Here is a 21,213-nt window from a genome sequence, read left to right as displayed (position 1 = left end):
TTTTCTACTTTGGAATCCTGGATTAATTCTTTCCAAACGTTTTATTTAAAACTCAACAAAAAACTATCTGAATCCAAAACCATTAATAAATTTTTAGTAAATTCTTTCACTTCCCCTCAGTAATGTGAATCCTTTGTTCCCAATTTGGTAAAAATAAACCCGTAAGAAACTGTTACTGAAAATATTTCTAAAAATAAATTTATTATCTAAACATAAGCAAGCTTATATTTCTTAAAGTTTGGTCTTGGTCTGTCCCCACGACGAGCCGCCTACCCGAAAGGGTATAAGACCTTGAAGACAGCCGGGGAGAACATTTTTTATAGCTTTGTATTCTGTTTCGAGATTATGGAATACAATTGAATATAGTTGAAGAATAAGCTGCAAGCAGCTAAAATTTTAATTAATAGCTACACGGCCACTCGGACTAAAATGTGGCATTCATAATAATCCATTGATTCAATCTAGAATGGGACTCATCATAATTCGATGAAGAAATATTTTGCTTCAAGGATACTTTTTAGAAAACTGCGTCATAACTAAAACGCAAATATTTCGTAATATAAAAAAATATGAGCTAATATAAATGCAATAATTCTTTTTTTGTACTAGCAGAATTTTTAAAAAAATTAATGTTCAACATATCCTTAAAGTAATACAACAAAAGATGATACAGTCATCAACAAAAATGGGACAACAGTGCAGTTTTACTATTTATAACCGCACCTCCACAAACGTGGTATCGATAGAAATGTCTTAAGGGGGCAGGTTTGTTTAGATAGACGCATTGATTAAATTGGGCTTATTAACATAATTAATTAATTTGTATCTCGAAATTTTCCCATTACTACCAACATTTTTTTTTTCGCTCAGTCGATTACTTGTCTTGACATCAGCCATCAGAAAATTTCTCTGATGAAAATTTTGAGAGTAATAAAGTTTTGAAAAACGGCTCATCTAATATTAAATGAATCATAAAATCTTCTGGCGATATTTCAAAAACTATAATATATTTCTCAATTCTCTTGTCTGACTTAAAGCACATAAGCACATAATTTTACTAGACAAGTAAATGAAATAAATTTTTTTAAAAAAATATTTTTTTTTAATTCTTAAATACGACCACTATAAAAAAAAGTGAATTGTAACATAGTAAGATTTTTGCATGATAGCGAAACTGTTGTATTAAAACATCGGAACCCTGAAAATCAAGTGCATATCTATAATAGTTTTTGAAATATTTACAAAAAATACAAAATTATCACTGTCGATTGGTAACATCTTGACGTGCCTACTTGTTGAGAAACTGTATATTATTTCTAATTGTTTCCATCGATCTATTCGTCATGTATTTTAACTACTGTTATAAAATCGCCATTGTATAATTTACAGATCAGATTTTTATTTAAAGTCGGATTTCCTTTCTTATCAAAAATAAATATATTTAATCAGTTGACATGAAAGATGTAGAATATTAAGAAGAACTTTTTATTAGAAGAAACAATACTTAAATTACGTCATAATGTTAATTTGGATTGCGATTTTTAATAAGTCACTTATATTTTATTGTCTTTCTTTCTAAGATTTAATGATCAAGAATTAGATGGGAAAGTAATGCATATTTAAGCATTTTTAAGTAAAATTTATGGATCCGTCCTATAGTTTAAGTTCTTTAGATTTTGTTAGACATAAGGATTTCAAATTAGAACAATAAAAACTTCTGTATTTATAAATAACAACTAAATAGTTACAAATTTCTGTTTTTCATATTGAAAAGCATTTTTCTTGAGGAATTGAAACGAATGCTGTCTTATTTTTAAGATATTCTGTTGGTTGGAATTATCTTATCGATGCTTTAAGCATATTAAATTTTTTTGAAATATGTAAATTAAGATAGTGTAGCTCACAGAAATTAAATCATTGAATCCAAGTTAAATAATGTTCAACCAGTTACCACAAAGAATTGAAGTAAATAAAATTTAAATTTACTTTTTCTGTCACAGCAATAAGAGATGTATTTTGGACTCAATCTCATTTGTAGATGGCCTCATTTTAAAAATTTGGTATACAGATACCAGAAGTGGTGTCCATCAAAACCGTTATTGAATAATCGGAAAATCATGAAAATGAAATTTCCTCCTTTATATAAAGGGTGATAAATTCATTTGCTTAAAATATTATTATACGAATTAGTTTTTTATTAATGAAATAAAATTTCACTTAAAAATAGAGCCAATGTATTTTATTCACAATAAAAATTCCTGGCTTGTATTGACATATGTAAGGCCAGAGCAGCCATAGAGGGGGATTCGAAAATATTTCGATGGTTAATGAAAATGCTTAAATTTCGAATTAAAAAATCAAATATTGGAATTTGAAAATGGATATTCAGACTGAAAATCAATCTGATTAACTTTTGGCTAATTTTTTTGAAATTCGATACACATTTATAAAAAGGCATATCGGATAATCGAAAGAAAAAAATCTATTTTCGTGAAAGGAAAATTCAGAAATACTGATTAATGAACTCGGTTAATCAGTTTTTCGATGAAAATGAATTCCAATCGACATAAATTTTATGAAGATGCGATAATAAATAGCAAAATTACAAAGTTGCTCCATTATTTTTGCTGATTACTCTACAGTAATGCTTTTTTTCTAAGCAGCTTATAATTCGTTTGACTATATTGTGCATTTATGCTTCACTAAAATAAAAGGGTTGAATCAGTTTCATAATTCTAAAATCTACAGAAAGTGTTTATACATTTTTAGAATAATTTCGGGATCTTTTAATTCCTAAAATGTAAAGATTATTTTTTAAATGTTTAAACAGATCGCTTTTACCCTGGTCTATAAGTCTGCATCGACATTTCCATGATAGAAGGACGCTTTATAAAATGTCTGGTATATTGATTTCTATTCTATTACTTTCTAGAGTCCATCAAACGTGACGGATTTATATTTAGAGAGATCTCTTTTCATCAGATTAAAGGCACAATAAGCCATCAATGAAACGTCAAGGGATTTTACAGGAGTATACTGAAAAGGTATACATGCAATACTTTACAGTCTTATTTTTTTAAGACATGCAGAGTTACCTTTCGAAATATAGCTTATAGTTTTTTTTTTCTTGAAGTTTCACTCTTTGAATAACAAAAAGGAATTTCTTCTGTAAATACCAAGCGCAAAACTTTCTTGTAGCAATACTCGGGTTTATTTTAATATTTTTTTCCATTCTTTTTATTTTTAATTTTTCATTATGGAACTCTGCAAAAATTATAAACCCTTTATTGAAACTATTTTGCAATGATAGAACCAAGTTTACATATTTTTTCTCTCCATTTTTTATAGTCAATATATCTTTTCTATTGTTGTTGTTGCAGTAATTTAGATAAACCAAAAAGTCGCATCGATTTCCATCAAAAGTCGCAATATGTTTCTATTTATATCCGATCAAATATTTTTCATACGGAGTTTCCCAAGCTGTTCTGCATTCAATCGCATGTCTTTCCACAACACAGGATATATTAATTTTTTTTATTTATTATTTATTGTTGCTGAAGATGTACTTAAAGGCTTTGTGCTTGTTATCTGCGTTGACGCATTTTTTTTTCTTACCAGCGGTTTCACTTTAGAAATATTTCTATCTTTCTCGAGTATTCATTTAGAATCCTCATTCCATGCAAAAATAATGATTGACGGCTCCCTTTCCGATTAATAATGTTGCGTATTTAGCAACTTAGAATTTTTAATATCATGTATTTAGTATCTAAGTATCATGTATTTATAATTTTAATATCACGTATTTCATGTATTTAGTATCTAAATATCATGTATTTAGAATTTTAAATATCATGTATTTCACAATGGTTTTTATTTTTAGAATAGGAGTATTTCTCTTCGGAAAGCACAAAAATATATCATTCCATCCACGGCGTCTTTACATGCGACATTTTAAAAAAGAACAAACTTAAATGTAGCAAACGATACTGCTCACTTCAAATAATAATCTGTGGTCAGAAATTCTTATTCAAAAAGATCTGTTCTTTTCTTATATTCTTTTTGAACTTTCTGAAAATGCGTTAACATCCTCTGTATATATTTAAAGTAAAAGCAGCTATAAGCTGAGACTAAGAGTAACGGCATTATTATTCACATTCATGTAATTTAATGAGCATTGAACTTTTCTAAACTCGCATGTCAGTTTCTAATAGAGAAAAGTAATGGAAAGCCTTTAATTAATAAAATTTAGCTTAAAATACCAAAAATGGTGAGATCTTGGAATTTTTTTAATGAAATTTCAGAAAAAAAAACATTTTTGTATTTTACTTTTATTAAAAAAATTATATAATTATTCAAACAAATTGTTTTTAAATGACACTGGTTACAATCTGTTCAAAATTTCTCCAAAGAGATTGGTGCTGTATTTTAATTATTTAAAATGTCTCCAACGTGGTTTTTGAAAAAAGTATTCTCTTTTTGATGTTCTTGAATAAGCATATTTGTAAAATACTGGAAATAAGTTTTCTTTTCTCATATTTTCAACAATATTCAAATTATAAATTTATATTAACGCTTAAATTTTTTTCCATAACCTTTCTTTTTTATATATCCTATGGATTCTTTCATATCCAGATTTTTCTCAAATGCAGCCTCCCAAATATTTTACTGTTTGGGTTCTGATTTTAACTGAATTCGAAAAGCAGAATGAATTGTTCTCAAATCGAGTACATTAAAAATGCATTTACTCGTTCTATTAAATATAAGAAATTGTTAGGCTTCTTTTTTAATATTTCATTAACACTGGTTCTTAGGATTCGAGTGAATTGTGATTTATTGAAATGCAAATGACTTTTTCTTTCTTCTCTTACCATTTCAAGCATAATGAGTTTAAATATGCTTTCTTGCAACTATCGATTCACGTCTGCAATATAATCTTATTCCAGATCTCTTTCGCAGTTGGCTTTAATGGATTTATGCATTTTCATACATATTTACTTAATAGTTTTTATGTCAATATTTAAATTTTCAAGTTAACTAGTAGGCTAGTACCTTACTTCCCGAAATTTTAAAATAGATCAAATGAATAATATTTTCAATAATTTTTGGCCCAATTTTTAAAAAATTCAGAACAATTTAAATAAATTATAATACGTGGCATGATTTTAAAAAAAACTCATTATATCTACGATAATGAATCTTAATGAAAATCGTAAATCTTATCCTATGGCTCGTTTAAAATTATAAGAGGCATCGAAAATGAGAAAAATGCGTGGGAATACGAAGTCCTAACCACTACTCTAGTTCTAATTCCGTTGATGTAGGTCATGAATAATCACATGTCCATGTTCAATTATACAAAGTGTGTGTAAAATCACATTTTTTCAGAAAAGTCAAATAAATAAACTTAAAAACCAAAACCTTATCTAAATATAAAATTTGATCCAAATAGTTAAAGCTGTATCCGAGATACGCGAAATAAATTTTTATATAAACAAGAATTGAGAAAAAAGTTTTGAGTTTTGCCTTTTTGAGGCTGACATAGAAGAATTTTCTTGTGGTTTTTTAAAAAAAAAATCGTTTCCGATAAAAGATAATGAACTGTTGAGATACTTAAAACTCAGCACCTCATCCCTAATCAATTATATGATATATTTAAGGAATCTTAATTTTGAAGACCATACATAAACGTGATAAAATAAGAACTAATACACTAAAGTAATGTATTTCTCATTTAATAATTTTTTTCAAGAAAAAGTAGAAATGAGTTTTCAAACAATGTTCTTCTAATCACTATTCAATACAATATTTTGATAGAAATTGAAATTATGAGTATTCATTTTAAAATGAATCTCATAACAAGCATTTTGCAACACATATAACAAATACTCCTCTGCTCACAACCAATCACACTTGCAACAACAAAAAATAAATTTCCGATTCCAAAATAAATTTTAATTTCAGATTAAATTTTACTTATACTACGTACAATAATTTCATATTATACACAATATGAAATGAATATAAAATAATATGAATATTGAATTTTTGGGATTTATAGGCAATTTTTATAAATTTCTGAATGAAAATAATGTTGAAAAATATAAATCCGCTTTACGACTTGTTAATAGGAACAAAACTCGATCACAAGATGAGAAGATGTAATTACTATAAATCATTAAAATGCATAAGAAATTTTAATGAACCACAATAGTTGTTCTTAAAAATAGCCTAATTTTTATACAAATCGCCAAGTAAAACCGGTTCATCTATTGCATTTCCCAAAATAGCACATCCTGAAACACAAAAATGAATTTTAAATGATTTACAGTTATTTTTTGCTCTTGTAAGCATTATTTTGCACTGCATTTAAAACTAGATAAAATCCGTAATTTGATGACACAATGATGCATTCATTTTCTGGATTGAAAATTTTACACACTTCTCGTTTGTTTTCTAGAAATTATCTATTGTTTAAAGGAAATTGTCCCATTCACCTGTGATGTCATTTATAAAATCCCAAGAAATTCGGATACGAATAAAATTGTGTTTCTGAACACAGACTTTAATCAAGGGACTGAGAAGGTACAAAGAATCTAATTTTCGGGTGGATTCTGAATTCAATGTGCGTCAGAGCATCAAAATGCGCATTAAAAATTTTCATCAAATATGAATATACGTTGAATCCTATTTCAATGCACCAATAAGGAGAGCATGTTTTCGTATGAAGTTCTATTAATATCTTATAACGATTCGGTCTTTCGAATTAAATTTTATGTCGTCGGTATTCTACTTTATGAGAAAATAAGAGCAATAGGTTAACACTAAAGATGTTTATATTACACTTCAAAATAACAAACATAAGCGAAAGAAAAGTAATATGAAAACGAGGTATCTCGGATGTGAAATGAATTTTGTATGGATTCGCAACTTTTAAGGTTGTAGGAATGTTGTAAGGTATCTGTCAAGATCAACTGAAAGAAAAATTTTCTAAGAATATAATACGAGTAAGTGAAATTTTATTTCTCTTCTTAAAACTTTTTAGGGAAGGTTTGCGTCAGAATTCACCGGCATAATAGAAACTTCATTCAATCCTAAGATTTGGCTGGTTAACACAGTTACTAGAAAAGAATAAAAAGTGCTAAAATTTCTTTCTAATAACTTTCTGAAAAATATGATTCTTTATATAATTTTTGCAAGAGATTGTAATTTTTTTTATTAAATCATTGTATTGTGGCTGAAATCAAAACAGCGTTCTATTTATGCCTTTTATGTAGGAACATAATAAACACTATAAAAGATATAATACTATAATATACTACAGAAAACTATAGCAGCCATAAATGCTTTCTGCTATTTTAAGATAAGAAGAATTCATAATCTTTGATTTAGTTATTGAGTATGATGTCATTTTATACTTTCAAGGTTTCATTTCAAATAAAACGAAAACTTGCTCTGCTATTATGAAATTAGCGAGAAAGAAAGAATTATCTTTCATGATTCCAGGGTAAGTTTTACTCTCAAGTATTGTCCTGATATTGAAATTTTTTTGCAGTGCTTATCAAAATTACTTCACAAAATCGGAAAATTGGCAAGCATTAAAATCTCAGAAATATCAATATTCTTCCATGAACTTTCTTCGTTCTTCTTCTACTGGCGGAATTAAGGCATTCTTATAAATTAAAATACTAAAATGTTCCTTATGAGCTCTATTCTTTACTCTTTTCCTGGAAGAATTAATTGCATTCTTATAATATAAAACACTAAAATATTCTTCCAGAATCGTTCCTTTTGCTCCCAGGAATAAAATGCATTCTTATAAAATAGAATATTAAAATGTTCTTTCATGACCTCTCTTCGGAAAGTTGCGTTTTTATATCAAAATTTCTTTTACTATGTATGGAATTTATAGTGAGCAGTTTAAGAAATGGAAAACGATTTTTAATGATATTTTTATCTAATAAAACGAGCGAAAAATATTCTATTATACTCTTATTAACATAATCCAGTTAATTGTCACTGCATAGGCTTAAAATAATTTAATGTAATATCATCATTATTTCTATTAATTGCACATGATCACATTCTTGTTTTCAATATATTCTTGGGATTACATTGGGCTTACAATTATTTCATTTCATACGCATACCATAAAAAGTTTCAATCTGAATATGAAACATACAGTAATAAATGTGCTTTAATAAAATTTAATAATTTCTGTTGTTTAGCACTAATTAAATTTGACCCTAAATTCTTTCAAATTTTCCTTTTATTTTTTTTCCAGATCCTTATGGTTAAATTTTAATAACCAGATTTTATTTTAATGTACAAAAGATATTTTAAAACAGAAAAGAATTTTAGTCAAGCTTAGCACAGTAAAACGTGACTAATTTGAAATGGATGTCACCACAATGAAAATACTAATTCTCAAAATTTGAATTTAAAAAGCGGTTTTAGAAATTAATACAGCAAGAAGTAATCGTAATTTTTAAACCAAAATTGAAGAAAAATGCTATTTTAATATTTGACAGGTTTTAAAAATCAATTAATAAACTAAACAGTAAGTAACTTTAATATATAAATTAATGGCATTGTTACGAACCTGTGATGCTGCTTCCCAGCATAGTTGGTTCCATAGGAGGTCACAGAGCATGGCGACAAACTTGGCGACCATTTGGTGACTTTGGCGCCAAAATAGATTATACCCGAAACATCGGGAATTTTCCCTATCCGTCCAGTAGGAACGGAGATAGGCCTCGAACGTTCCTGATTGGTTGAGAGGCTTCTAGCCCCGCCTCCTGAGACCTATAAAAGGAGCAGCCTGTAGCTGCCGGAGTCGAGTTATGAACTGGTGGTGAATTGAGTCGTGGACCAGTGGAGTCGAAGAGTAGTCGTGAATTGAGTAGTAGTCGAGGGTCGTAGTCGGAACCGACGCTAAAGAACTGGCCTTCCAGAGATAAGCGGAGCAGCTACGGAGTGAAGCTAGTGCTGAACTAAGCTGTGTGCTACTGTCTGCAGTAGAATCTGTTGTATGCTGCACGTCTCGGCTGAAGATAATCGTCTTTTGTGCTGTATATAGTTGTCGTCTTTGTGCTGTCCTGTGTGTCTTCGTGTGAATAAACGTCGTTGTTTTATTTTCTACTGCCGCCTGCTGATTGAGCGTTCTCCACACCATATAACTCCCACTATCCAAACGAACCCGGAAATTTCGTAACAGTATATATAATTAAAAGTTCCTAGATTAAAGCTTCATAAATGCTTAATAATTTTGTAAGCAAGTTGAATGAAACGATTTTTAAATAAAACTCAAGACCAAGGAATAAAATTCATATTTTAAATGTTCAACGTTATTTTTTAACGTATGAGAATGTTTAGTTTTTTTTTATTTCATGCATAATGTATAAATGTGATGAATGAAATCAAACGGCTTTAAAAATTATTCATCACTGATCTCTGAGGATACAAGTTATTAATAAGGAACTTAGAAAAACAATTCAAAAACTTAAAATAATAATATGAATTAACCAAAATATGTTCATATTATAGAGATGACATATATAGATGGCAATTATAGATAGATAGATAGATAATATTATATTAATTAGAAATTCAAGAAACCTTAGGAAATTCAAGCTACCGATGAAATTGGATTAAAACCGTTCCAATCAACCACTTTCCACTGTAACGTAATCAGATTATTTTTCGTGAAAAAAATGTGACTAATTTATGATGCAAATAAGTATTTAATCTGATATTTTTATAACACATTGCTTTAAAGTCGATAACTTTTATAAACTCTTTTCAAAATTCACATTTTATATTTTTAGGAATCCGAAATGCATTCGAACTCTTTGTAATTTATATCGATAACATAGTCAGAATTAGTTTCTCGCGTCTTCAATAAACAATTTTTGCTGGCAAAATTCCCCTTTTCTAAAAAGAAAGAGAATTACAAGAATATTAGGAAAATATTCCAAACTCATTCAGAACGACAATTACGAACGCTGATCGAAATGCATTTCAGTAAATACAACATCGTTTTCATATCCATGTGTTTCGTTCAAGAAAGAATATTGAACAGTTCTGCAACTTTCCATTTTAAACTTTTCAATTCAGTTTCCGAATATTTCTCTCATATCTTTCCAGAAAAGAAAGGAAAGGAGAATAAATATTAGAATTAATGGAAACTGTTTGGGGGTCCATCAATTTAAATTTTGAAGGTTATTTCTTCCATCTTCATTTTCGCTTGCCTCGGGTGTCTTTTAAATGTTCGCTAAAAATAATTCGCATATTTTACTAGACTTATGGCGTTTTCACTCATGAATTTCCTAAACCTGTTTTATATAATTTATTTTTATTTTTCTCTCTCTGATTTCAATTCGTTTTAAAATAAATATTTCGGTTACTGAAATCGGACTTCAAATTTTTGCAGTTTATTTCTTATTATAGATATGTAGCAAAATATTCACAAAGATTAAGAAAAAAAATTTCGTTAATTACTTAAAATGAAACCATAAGAGATTAATTGTTCAATGTATATTTTATTTAAATGCTATTTCAAATTCTGATGTCTGCGTGCTTAAAAATTATTACCATGCATATATCCACAACCTTTCAGTAACTATCTCAAGAATGAATTTATTACTTTTCTTCAAAAGTAATAATTGCTAGGAGTCGCAATGCAGAAATTATTTGTGAAATAATTTATAAACATCGATTTAAAAGCATTTTTTTAATTAGTTGATATACCCAGCACTTGCTCGGGGTTAAATATTTTCATGTTTAATATTTTTAAGGCAAAAACTACATTTCTGTAGAATATTATAACATACAAAATTCTTTTATCGTCTGAATTATTCCTTAATTAAAATGAAATTATTTATTGGCACAGGCAATTTTTAACACCACCAATGGCTAATTTTTTTAAAGTTATTTATAATTGTTATATAAGTAATACAAATTTTTCTCACAAATACTGATGTATAAGAAGGATTTATTGAACGTTTTGAGACAATTAAACAGTATTCTTTTCCATTACAACATTAGTTATTATTTCGTAGAAAACCTAGGTAATCTTCACAGGAGATTTTAATGAGAGCATTTTTCAATTTAATTAAATAAACTTCAGAATTCTTTTAAAACCAATAAAAATTTTACTAAAATATACTCTTAAAAATAAAAAAAAATATATCAAAAAATTATTTTAAAATGCCACCATTCTCTAGCAATTAATAATAAATTCAAATTCTATTTGAAAATCATTTGCATCTATTAAATTATTCAGTTTTTAAAAATTAATAAAAATTTCCCTGAACTAAAATTGGCATAGTTGGAATGGTAAAAGTTTAATTTTTAAAATAGTTTAAAAATATTTTAATACATTTTTTTCTCAAGTAATAAGTGAAAAATTTCAGCGAATTCCTCATTAATAGAGTATTTAATTAACTTGTACACTTTGAAAAGTTGATAATATTCTTTCTTTGTTTTAAATATTGCGTGTGTAAAGATTGGACGAATTTGGTTCAGTTGCTTAGGAGTTGATGTGGAACAGATATACATACACAGGATGTCTCAAAAAAGTGAAGTAAACTTTTATTTCTCTAAATATTACAGCCAGGCATATACTTCCAATCACAGAGTTTCATTAAATAATATGAAAAATTATATGAAAACACTTTGGGTTCTGTGGATAGTAAAAAGTTTTACAAAATTGCTTATGTATCCCTCATACGATAAAAATATAAATAGCAAAATGTTTTTTTACATTCATCTTTCCCAATAAGCTTTCACTTTTCTATTTACAAAATTTGCAGACATATGCTTATTTTAAATTTAGAGGAACTTATTACATATTTAGATGGAAACATTTATTTCAGAAATACAAATGTATTCACTGTAGAAAAGCTGTCATATACAAATTTTGATCTATTAATCATTTTCCAATCATCATGACTTGAAAGAAATTTGCTAATCATGCATAATGCTTTTCATTTTGATTGATCTACAGTTTCAACCTCGACATTATAAGGAAAGTCATATCACTCACTCTCCGACCCGCCAGAAGGCACACGTATAAAGAAAACTGAATGACCGGACAGTCGCAACAGCAACATTGGTGGGAACTGTGGTCGAGTCCTAAGGGCCAACATCGGCCACGGTACAATCCATCCCGAAGGAAGTACGTCCCATCATCGGTGGGAGGAGACAGACCCCCACGTATTTATGTACCCTCCAGGGTGACGAGATCCAATTACCATTCCGGAAGCATCTCATCCTCTTTTCGAGGTGCCCTCGGTGGGAGACTTTATAAGGAAAGGATGATAAACTTGAGAAATTGTGTATTTAAGATATCCCAGAGAAGTGCTGGAATGCCAAACAAAGAAATAAAGTTCTTTGCTCGCAATCGTATGCTTTATAAATAAAAACGTATTTCAGTAATAAGAAACATTTGAAATTATTAATATGCCAACATTACGATTACGTGCTACATAAATCATTGCAGAAGGATTTATATTGTATCTAATCGTAATGTTGGTATAGTTTTAGAAGAATACAAACGTCTTTTCCGAATTTCTAGTATCCTTCTAAAAAGATTTTTCAGATCAATGAGGCGATAACATACTACAGAATCTTTACTTCCCTGGAGAGGAATGGGGTAGATAAGATGTCACACAAATAATACAGAAATCTACATTCTGTCTTATTTTTCGAGTTACCCTCATACTAGAGTGAGAATACTCAGTCTAGAACTTAACATTCCAAAACTGACGGAGAATATTTACATACAGAGAATATTTCAATTTAATAACTGGCATCCTTAAAGTAATTGTAAAGTTGATGGAATTTTACAACAACTACATGAACAACTAGCCGACTGAGTCTATAATTTCACATCTGAGCCCTTCTTCAGGTAAAGTCGAATCTGAGAAACCTAATTTGGACAGACGAATATCGCTTTAATCGAGAAAGAAGCACTGATTTTCAAAGCAACCGGTTTGGGAGCTGTAAACTCCATTCTTCGTCAATGTTAATTTTCTATAATTGTGTGGTGTGGTTATTTTCTATAATTATTTGGTTACATTTTGTACAACAGTATAATGAATGACGGCCTATATTTTAAATTAATTTTGATTGGCATCATGCCTGAACTAAGGAATTGCCTATAACCGTACATGCTCTGTAGATATTTGCTGACATATCCAAAAAAACATCTCTTTATGTCACAAATGATGGACTGAATCGTATAGACACATAAGGAATGCAACTTTGACTAGATATAGAAAAATGCATTATTTCCTGATTCTGGTCTTTTAATAATATTTGAAATATGCATACTATCCTTAGAAATCACGATGGAAGTCGCTCATAAACATGGTTAGAGGAAAAAAATATTTTATCGATAGAATCACCAAATTTTGTCTTTATATATGAGTGTAAGAAAAACGGTTCACTTTTTAGCAATTTTTCGCCTTCAGCCGCATAAAAATATAATTTTTCTCTTTCATTATTCTCTAAAATATTTTCGTATATGTAATTTATTTCATGAAATTGTGCAATTTGAAACGTATGTCTAATAACAATAGTTAAAGAAATATATTCTTGTTTCATATTTTCGGGAAATCCTGCATACATTGCCACAATGATTTTCAATTATATTAAAACAAAAACTTTAATCTCTATATAGTTGATAAGTTCCTACTTTAAATGATTTATTGATGCTTTAAATTTATGACTAAACTAAAATTTTTGCGTCCTAATAAAATATACATGTAATTATACGTAAAAAAAAACAAGAAACTTGCTCGTTTGCTTTACTTAAAAGATCTAAACAAAATTTCTCTAAAATTGTCCACACTGTATTTCAAAGTATCAAAAATCAAGTCAATCGATTAAAATAGTACGAAATGAATAACTAACGATTGGAAATTTCAATTTGAATTTTGTTTCTTTTTGTGTATTAAAATCTGCGATTAATTAATAGTTATGAAAAATGCTTTTTTAAATTAATGATAACGAATGAAAATCCAATATCATCAGTTTTCCTTCATAAAAAATTATCTAAATTCTAAAATATTCTGTATCGAAGATAATTAATCATATTTTATTGCATGAAAAAAACATGGTTTTGGAGAGGAGAATTATTATTCTTTCCTCTTAAGATGAAAATAAAAATTAAAACACAACTTTCTGGGATCATAAAATAATTTTGACAACTATTTTTCAATTTTAAAAAGAAAAACTATTAATTTTCTTTTTAGAATATTTCGGACTTTCTTTACTCTAAAAAAAATTATTTATTAGCTTACCTATGTAAATTTTAGTTAATGTTGATTAATGAAAAATAAAAGTTCGTAATCTCGTGAATTAAAATTATCTCGGTAGAGAAACCATAAAATACTAACTAATGTTAACAAACCTAAAAAGTTAAGTATTAATGTATCTATTAATTTTCATAAGCCAATTTAAGACGCTTGTTTTTAATTTTTACTTAGAACCTTCAATTTAATCCCTCATAGTTTAATCTTTTATTTATGCATCAATGACAATTAAACCTTGTTAACTTATTTTTAATGAGAAGGAACTTCATAATACTTTGCATAAAAAATATTAAATTTTTTTTAGCTTCCAAAAAAAGTATTTAGAATAATTTAGTTTTAAAAAGCAGAACCAACTACTTAAAATATTTACTTAATCCCACTTTCGGCAGAATTTCCGTCAGCAATGCAACATTTTAATTACTCTAAGTTGAATTATTTTGGGTAAAAAGTTATAAAAGATGCATATGTTTTTCTGCCTGGTATCTAATAAATTCTAGGGAGGGGGAGGGGGTTATATTAAACGTTTCATTTTATATTGATTTTATTTTTATGAATTTCAGCGATTTGCTGATTAAAAATGACATTTGGGTTTCAGATTCAGGTTGGAAAACTATATCAAAATATGTGAACTTTGTAGCGCAAAGTTGAACAAACTGAATTTGGTTGTCAATACACTACTCTAAACTCCTGATTGTCTGTCAAGTGAGTGACACGGCAACCTCGGATAAAATTTAAAATGACCAAAAAATGGCACAAATTAGCATGAGAATGCTTTCGAAAAATATTTATTTGTGAATATGGGTTAACAATTATCACTTTATAAACAATAGATTTTTGTACTGAAAAGTTGGTGTGCGTTTTTGCAATAATAATAATAATAAATTAATTAATTAAACGGACATTTCTTTTTCTTTTAGTGCTAAACACTCTTTGTCAGTTAAACAAGAGTTTGCTGTACTTGTGATGCAATAATTAATTTTCGAGGAATTAAACATTAGAATATCTGTAAAGTTTTCAGAAAATGCCGTGCTAAATCAAAATATGTACAATCAAATGTAAGTACACTCATGTCCAAAATTAAGGTCACAAAAATGTTTCTCAAATTAATTTTAAATGGCTACCAGTAAAATTTAAAGAAATTATATTTTAAATATTGTGAAGGACCGGTAACGCTATATTAACCTTTGTTGTGGGAAAAAAATGTTGTTTAGCATTAATTTTTGAAGAACTACTGAAATTAGACCGTTTAAACATCTGGGATTTTTGCCTGCAATTTTGTGAATATTCCATTAAAACAAAAAATTTAACATGTTTCCAGTGAGAATGAGTTCTCATAATCGTTTAGACCATTCCTTGAGATGGAGATCCGTTGGCAGGCTTGAAGCTGGGCAGTCTCAAACAGAGGTAGCTCGATGGTTACAAGTGGCACCGAAAGTGGTATCCAGGTTGTGGAATCAATTCCAAACAAGTGGTACTGTAACCAGGAAGGCCGGCCAAGGTCGTCACAGAGCAACGACACCTGCACATGATCGCTATTTGGCATTAAGCACACGACGGCAACGGCTCTGACAACGGCTCCTCAACTTGCTCGTGACCTTGCTGCTGCGTCTGGGATAAGAATTTCCAGACAAACAGTATACAGACGTCTAGAAGAGAGGGCCCTTTATGCCCGGCGACCAGTTGAGTGAGTCCCTTTGACTGCATCCAACAGAAAAGCCCAGTTGTTGTGGTGCCAAACACATCAGTCTTGGGCACAGCACGAATGGGGGCGTGTTCTTTCCAGTGATGAGTCGAGATTTACCACACAGTGACACTTGTCGAATCTTCATCTGGAGAGAGCGAGGAGCTCGCTATCATCCCTCCTACGTGAAAGAAATCGACAGATTTGGTGGCAGAGGAATCCTTGTCTGGTGTGGCATAATGTTGAACAGTCATACACCACTGCATGTCTTCGATGCGGGTACTGTCAATGCATATCGCTATTGGGATGAGATCCTTGAAGCCTATGTGAGGTTGTTCCCGGGTGCTTTTGGCCCAGACCATGTTTATGGACGATAACGCGCGTCCACACAGAGCCCAAATCATTGATGATTTTCTTGAGGAAGAGGATATTCGACGTATGGGCTGGCCCTCGAGGTCTCTGAATCGCAATCCTATTGAACATGTTTGGGATGGTCTCGGAAGAGCCGTTGCACAGCGTAACCCCCCTCCTAATACCCTCCAAGAGTTAAAAGCCGCTCTTTTAGAAGAATGGGCTTTGTTGCCCCAAGCATTTATTGACACCCTCATAAACAGCATGAAAGCTCATTGTGAAGCTTGTATAGCAGTACACGATGGTCACACTCCATATTAGACAGGCTTTCCCCGAGATAAAAGCTTTATCTCTGATCCATAATGTAACACTTTTTGATATACCCTGTTTCTTAATTCCCAATTAAAATCCTTTCCGTGCTGTTATGTGTCTATGTTCTTTCTTCCATTGTAGTGTGCCTCTGTGCCAAATTTCGTAGCAACACAGTGAATAGTTTTTGATTTTTCGCAGATTTTATTTTGTGACCTTAATTTTGGACATGAGTGTAATTGGTTATTGCATAACTGGATTACTTGCATCAGAATTATCTACACGTCTATCGAAAAACATGTCGAATGAACAAAATAAGATTTCTGTCACAATTTAAAGTGATAGTAGTATTTAGCATAATTTTTTTCACTGTTTTTTAAGTTGCTTTATAGGAAAGATTTCAGAAAAATACCGGAAAAATCTTTTGTAAATAATTGACTTTCGTCTTTATTATGAACTCCTTATTGATTTTTCCATCTTTTTAACTGCTGGTATAGTGTGGAAGTTTGGAGAAGGGGTGCCAGCTCAGATGTCGTTCTTGTCATCTGACCGCAGTTCAGAATTATGAGGTCTGTTAGAAAATAGCCCTAGTGTTGCTTTAAAACGAGACGTTAATATAACTAAACTAAGCTTTTCCATCTTTTTTTATTATTTCTAGAAAGACATTTTCGCTACAACTTAATTTTTAACAAAATGTAATATACTCTTTTCCTTTATATTTTTCAGAAAAAAACAAAAATCATTTTTAACGTGTTCGTAATTAATATTTTATTTAAAAATTCATAAATAAATTAATTTTGAATATTCCAAATTATTTCTTAAACACCCGTGATGTTGTGATCATTCAGATGAGCACTCAATATTAAAAAAACCTTGTATGTAATAATATCAGAAATAAATTCATGCATATAATAATCTGTGCATTTTCAACATCCTGACTGTATTCAAAATCATTAAATTAAAAGTATATAAAGAGTCTGAATAATCAGAAATAGATCCTATATCAATATATATAGTCTATTTATGAATTGGCTGCAAATATTTAAATCTATTTTGCAATGTTGACCATCCTGATCAGCATCCTTCCAGAATGAATGAAATATAAGTAATTGCCTTTAAATCCTGACAGAAGGAAGTTATTAAAAGCCCTAATTAATAAAATTGTTCTTAGACAGTTAATTTACTCCGCTAATGTTTTTTTTACAGAAATGTATGTTTCTCTTTTCGAGTCTTACTTTATGATAATCAACATATGATCCTCAATTGAAAATGATCTTTAATGTGAATAACAAAGTCTCTCTGCCAGTCAGCGTGCGTGTTTAAATAAAGAAATGTATCAGAAACTGAAGAATTTGATAAAATTCAAGAAAATGTTTGTTGACCTACTATTAAAACATTTGAAGTTGTGGATACAGTAGATAACTATAATCTCAAATGGAAATTATATGAATATTCATAAATTTTGTCATTTCTAGAAAAAACCATTGTAGAATTTCAGAACTAAAGACGCAATTTGAAAATGACAGGTTTAAAATGCATACTATCTGTATTACTATTCATAATCTCTCTTCAACATTTGATAAGTGAGTTGCTGTCAACGATTTTATACTATATTAAATTCTCTAATGTCCCAAAAATATTTTATCACCATAAGTTATACTTAAATATTTTAACTATTAACACACATTTAACACAAAATTCACGAATTCATTTGGTGATTATATTCTTCACATGTTTCATTGTACATTCTCATAACAGTATTATTCATTCCTAATAGTTTCACAAAGAAATGTGATTGTTTTAAACTAAATGATTATTTGACGAACTTGCATATTTTTAAGCGCATTTTCCTGCATTTAACAATTTTGTTGTGCTCTTTACTTCAAATATTTTCTACTCTTCCTATTAATATGAGTTTGTAATTTCTAATAAATAAAAATAAAAATTTCAAACTGAATTGTTTGCTTTCAACTTTTCCTAAATAAATAAGAAAAAATAACTTTAGTCAATTAAATAACCAATCCTTTTATGGTGCAAATCATGACAATGGAATTCAATCTTGTTTCCATTCAATCAATACTTATATACCAATGAAGTCAAGAACATGTGAGTTTTTTTTTTTTTTTTTTTTTTATCATAAGAACAAATCAAAGGAATAACAAAAAGAAGCGAAACACGCATTATAACTAGAATCTTAAACACACATTATTTATTTGGCCATTCTGCCCCAAACTGATGAAAAGAAATGAATAGTAATAAAGAAATTTCCGAACAAAATTCCCACTTTTCGTAAAATATCGTCATTCTATGATAGAAAAAAATTTTCCCATTTTGTTTAAGAGTATGTGTTTATTTGTGTGACAACAGCATATGTCAAGAAATAGAATTCTTTTTTAATTTCCGCATTTCTAAATTCATTGCGCTTTCTTTATTATTCCAGATAGAGAATGTTTTTGCTATTATATGTTCTCTTTATGAGCATAAATCAATTTTCGGAAGCTGAAAACAGATTTATTATTATTATTGTTCCTTGTTAAATTCTTGGTTATTACCAGAAATATTTTGATGCACATTTCCTTTCCTCCCATCCATAAATAATTTAAATTACATTTATTTTGTTAAACTTTATACCGAAATTCTTTTAAAAAAATCTTCATCCTTTGTGCATATTCTATACTTTGAATACTTTCATGAATCTTATTGCCCTTTATTTGCTTCGTTAGAATAAATCCCATTAAACATAAATTTACAAGAGATTTACATGTAAATTAAGATTAATTTTGCATGTAAGTATGTGTTCTAAACAACAAAAATAATTTATACACATGCAACTTGGGCTCAAAATTTTGAAGAAATTTCCATATTATTGGTAAATCAGTAAGCTTTCAGTATCTGTGTTTTTTTTCTACTTTCTTCATTTTAAACATTATATCCATAATTGTTTAATTTTTATCTGGCAGTAAAAATAAGAAAAATCTTTTAAAATTTACATTTTAATATTTTGTTAATATTTTCATAATTTGGGTAATCTTATGTTCTTGTTTTTAATTCAATTGTCTTATTTTTTTAATGAGTTTATTACAACTAGACAAAGTTTCAGAAGAATAACATCTAAAATATGAATATATTTGAAAAATTAATTTAGAAATTTATACAAATTCATTTAATACTGTTTACTTTGATAAAATATATTTAATTTACACAGCTTTATTATGCTTCCCCCCCCCCCCGTTGTTTCAGAATAAATAAAGCAGAATCATAAGAAGAAAAAAAAAGCTCTGAAACAAATAAATAACATTTTTTTAAAATTTATTTGAGGTTTTATTCAGTAGTTCGTATGAGAAAGCTTTAGAAAAGCCGTTGCAATAAGTCAATTAAGACGATCCTAGAAACTCATTATACGTGTTCTAAAATATTTTATAAAAAATTTTTATAAAAAGAAATTCTAAATACTTTCTTCGGATTATGAATGTATCAATGTAATGCAAAACATCTGTAAAAGAAAAGATTGCGTTAAGTTTATTATTATTATTATCATCTTACGTTCTATATTCTAGCTTATTTTTTTTCAAAACTATGCATATAAAAATAACTTTACAGAAAATATTACAGTGTTTCAGTTGTTTAATTTTTCGATAGCTTTCTAGCAACACCCTCTGAAAAAATCTTATTCTTGGAATTGAGCATCGGAGCAACAACAACAAATCTTTTTTTACTGAAGAAATTCATCCTTACTTCTCATAATTAAAAGCAAATATTGTCTGTGACTAAATTTCATTTAATGTTCATGTTTTATTTCATATTGATTTTGTTCAATTAAGTCGAGAAAAATCTGCATTGAGACTTTTTTTTTTCTTTGAGAGAAAAATCAGCAAAGAGCGTGGGAAGAGTTATGCTCTAATTTTTAATAAATCAATTATAAAATCTGCATACCATCTCGCGTGCAGAATAGATTAAAGCTACGAAAGGCTATCATGTTTTGAGTTTATTTTATTATTTTCAGTGTCATATACAAATGTGTATCTTCTAAGAACGGGTAAGTTTCAAATCCATAATAATTTACTTGCGAAGAAATTACTTTATTTATAAACATGGATAGATTTTCTCAATCAAAATAATCTCTTTGCACCTTAAAATAGCGCTCTTGGTACTTCAATATGTCAGGAAGTTTATTTCTCTAAGCGTATCAAATATCTACTGCCATTCTCATTAGATTACCGTGATGGTTCCTTATCGCTTTCCAATGATGGTCTTTCCCCTTTTTAAGTGCAGCGATGCAAAATACCTTTAATGTCACGACCGTCATGTATCATGTGCAGCGTCTCTGTGGAATATTTGCTGAGTTTCGCGCAAGATTTCCTATGCTCTTTTTTCATATTATAACTGCCAAAATAATAGCGCATGCCGTCCAATAGCGCAAGCTGTTCAATCACTAACGCATACTGTATGGTATCTCTTGGTGAACGGCAGCGCACTCTGTGACTGTTGTGTGGTTTTTTGCTATTATCTGTTGTCGTGCCACAGAATTAGTTTCGAAACTTGTTCAGGCCTCCACTT

Source organism: Argiope bruennichi, chromosome X1 (genome assembly GCF_947563725.1).
Source record: "Argiope bruennichi chromosome X1, qqArgBrue1.1, whole genome shotgun sequence".
Lineage (NCBI taxonomy): Eukaryota > Metazoa > Arthropoda > Arachnida > Araneae > Araneidae > Argiope > Argiope bruennichi.
The sequence above is the reverse complement of the archived record's forward strand: the minus strand, read 5'-3'. Positions refer to the sequence as shown.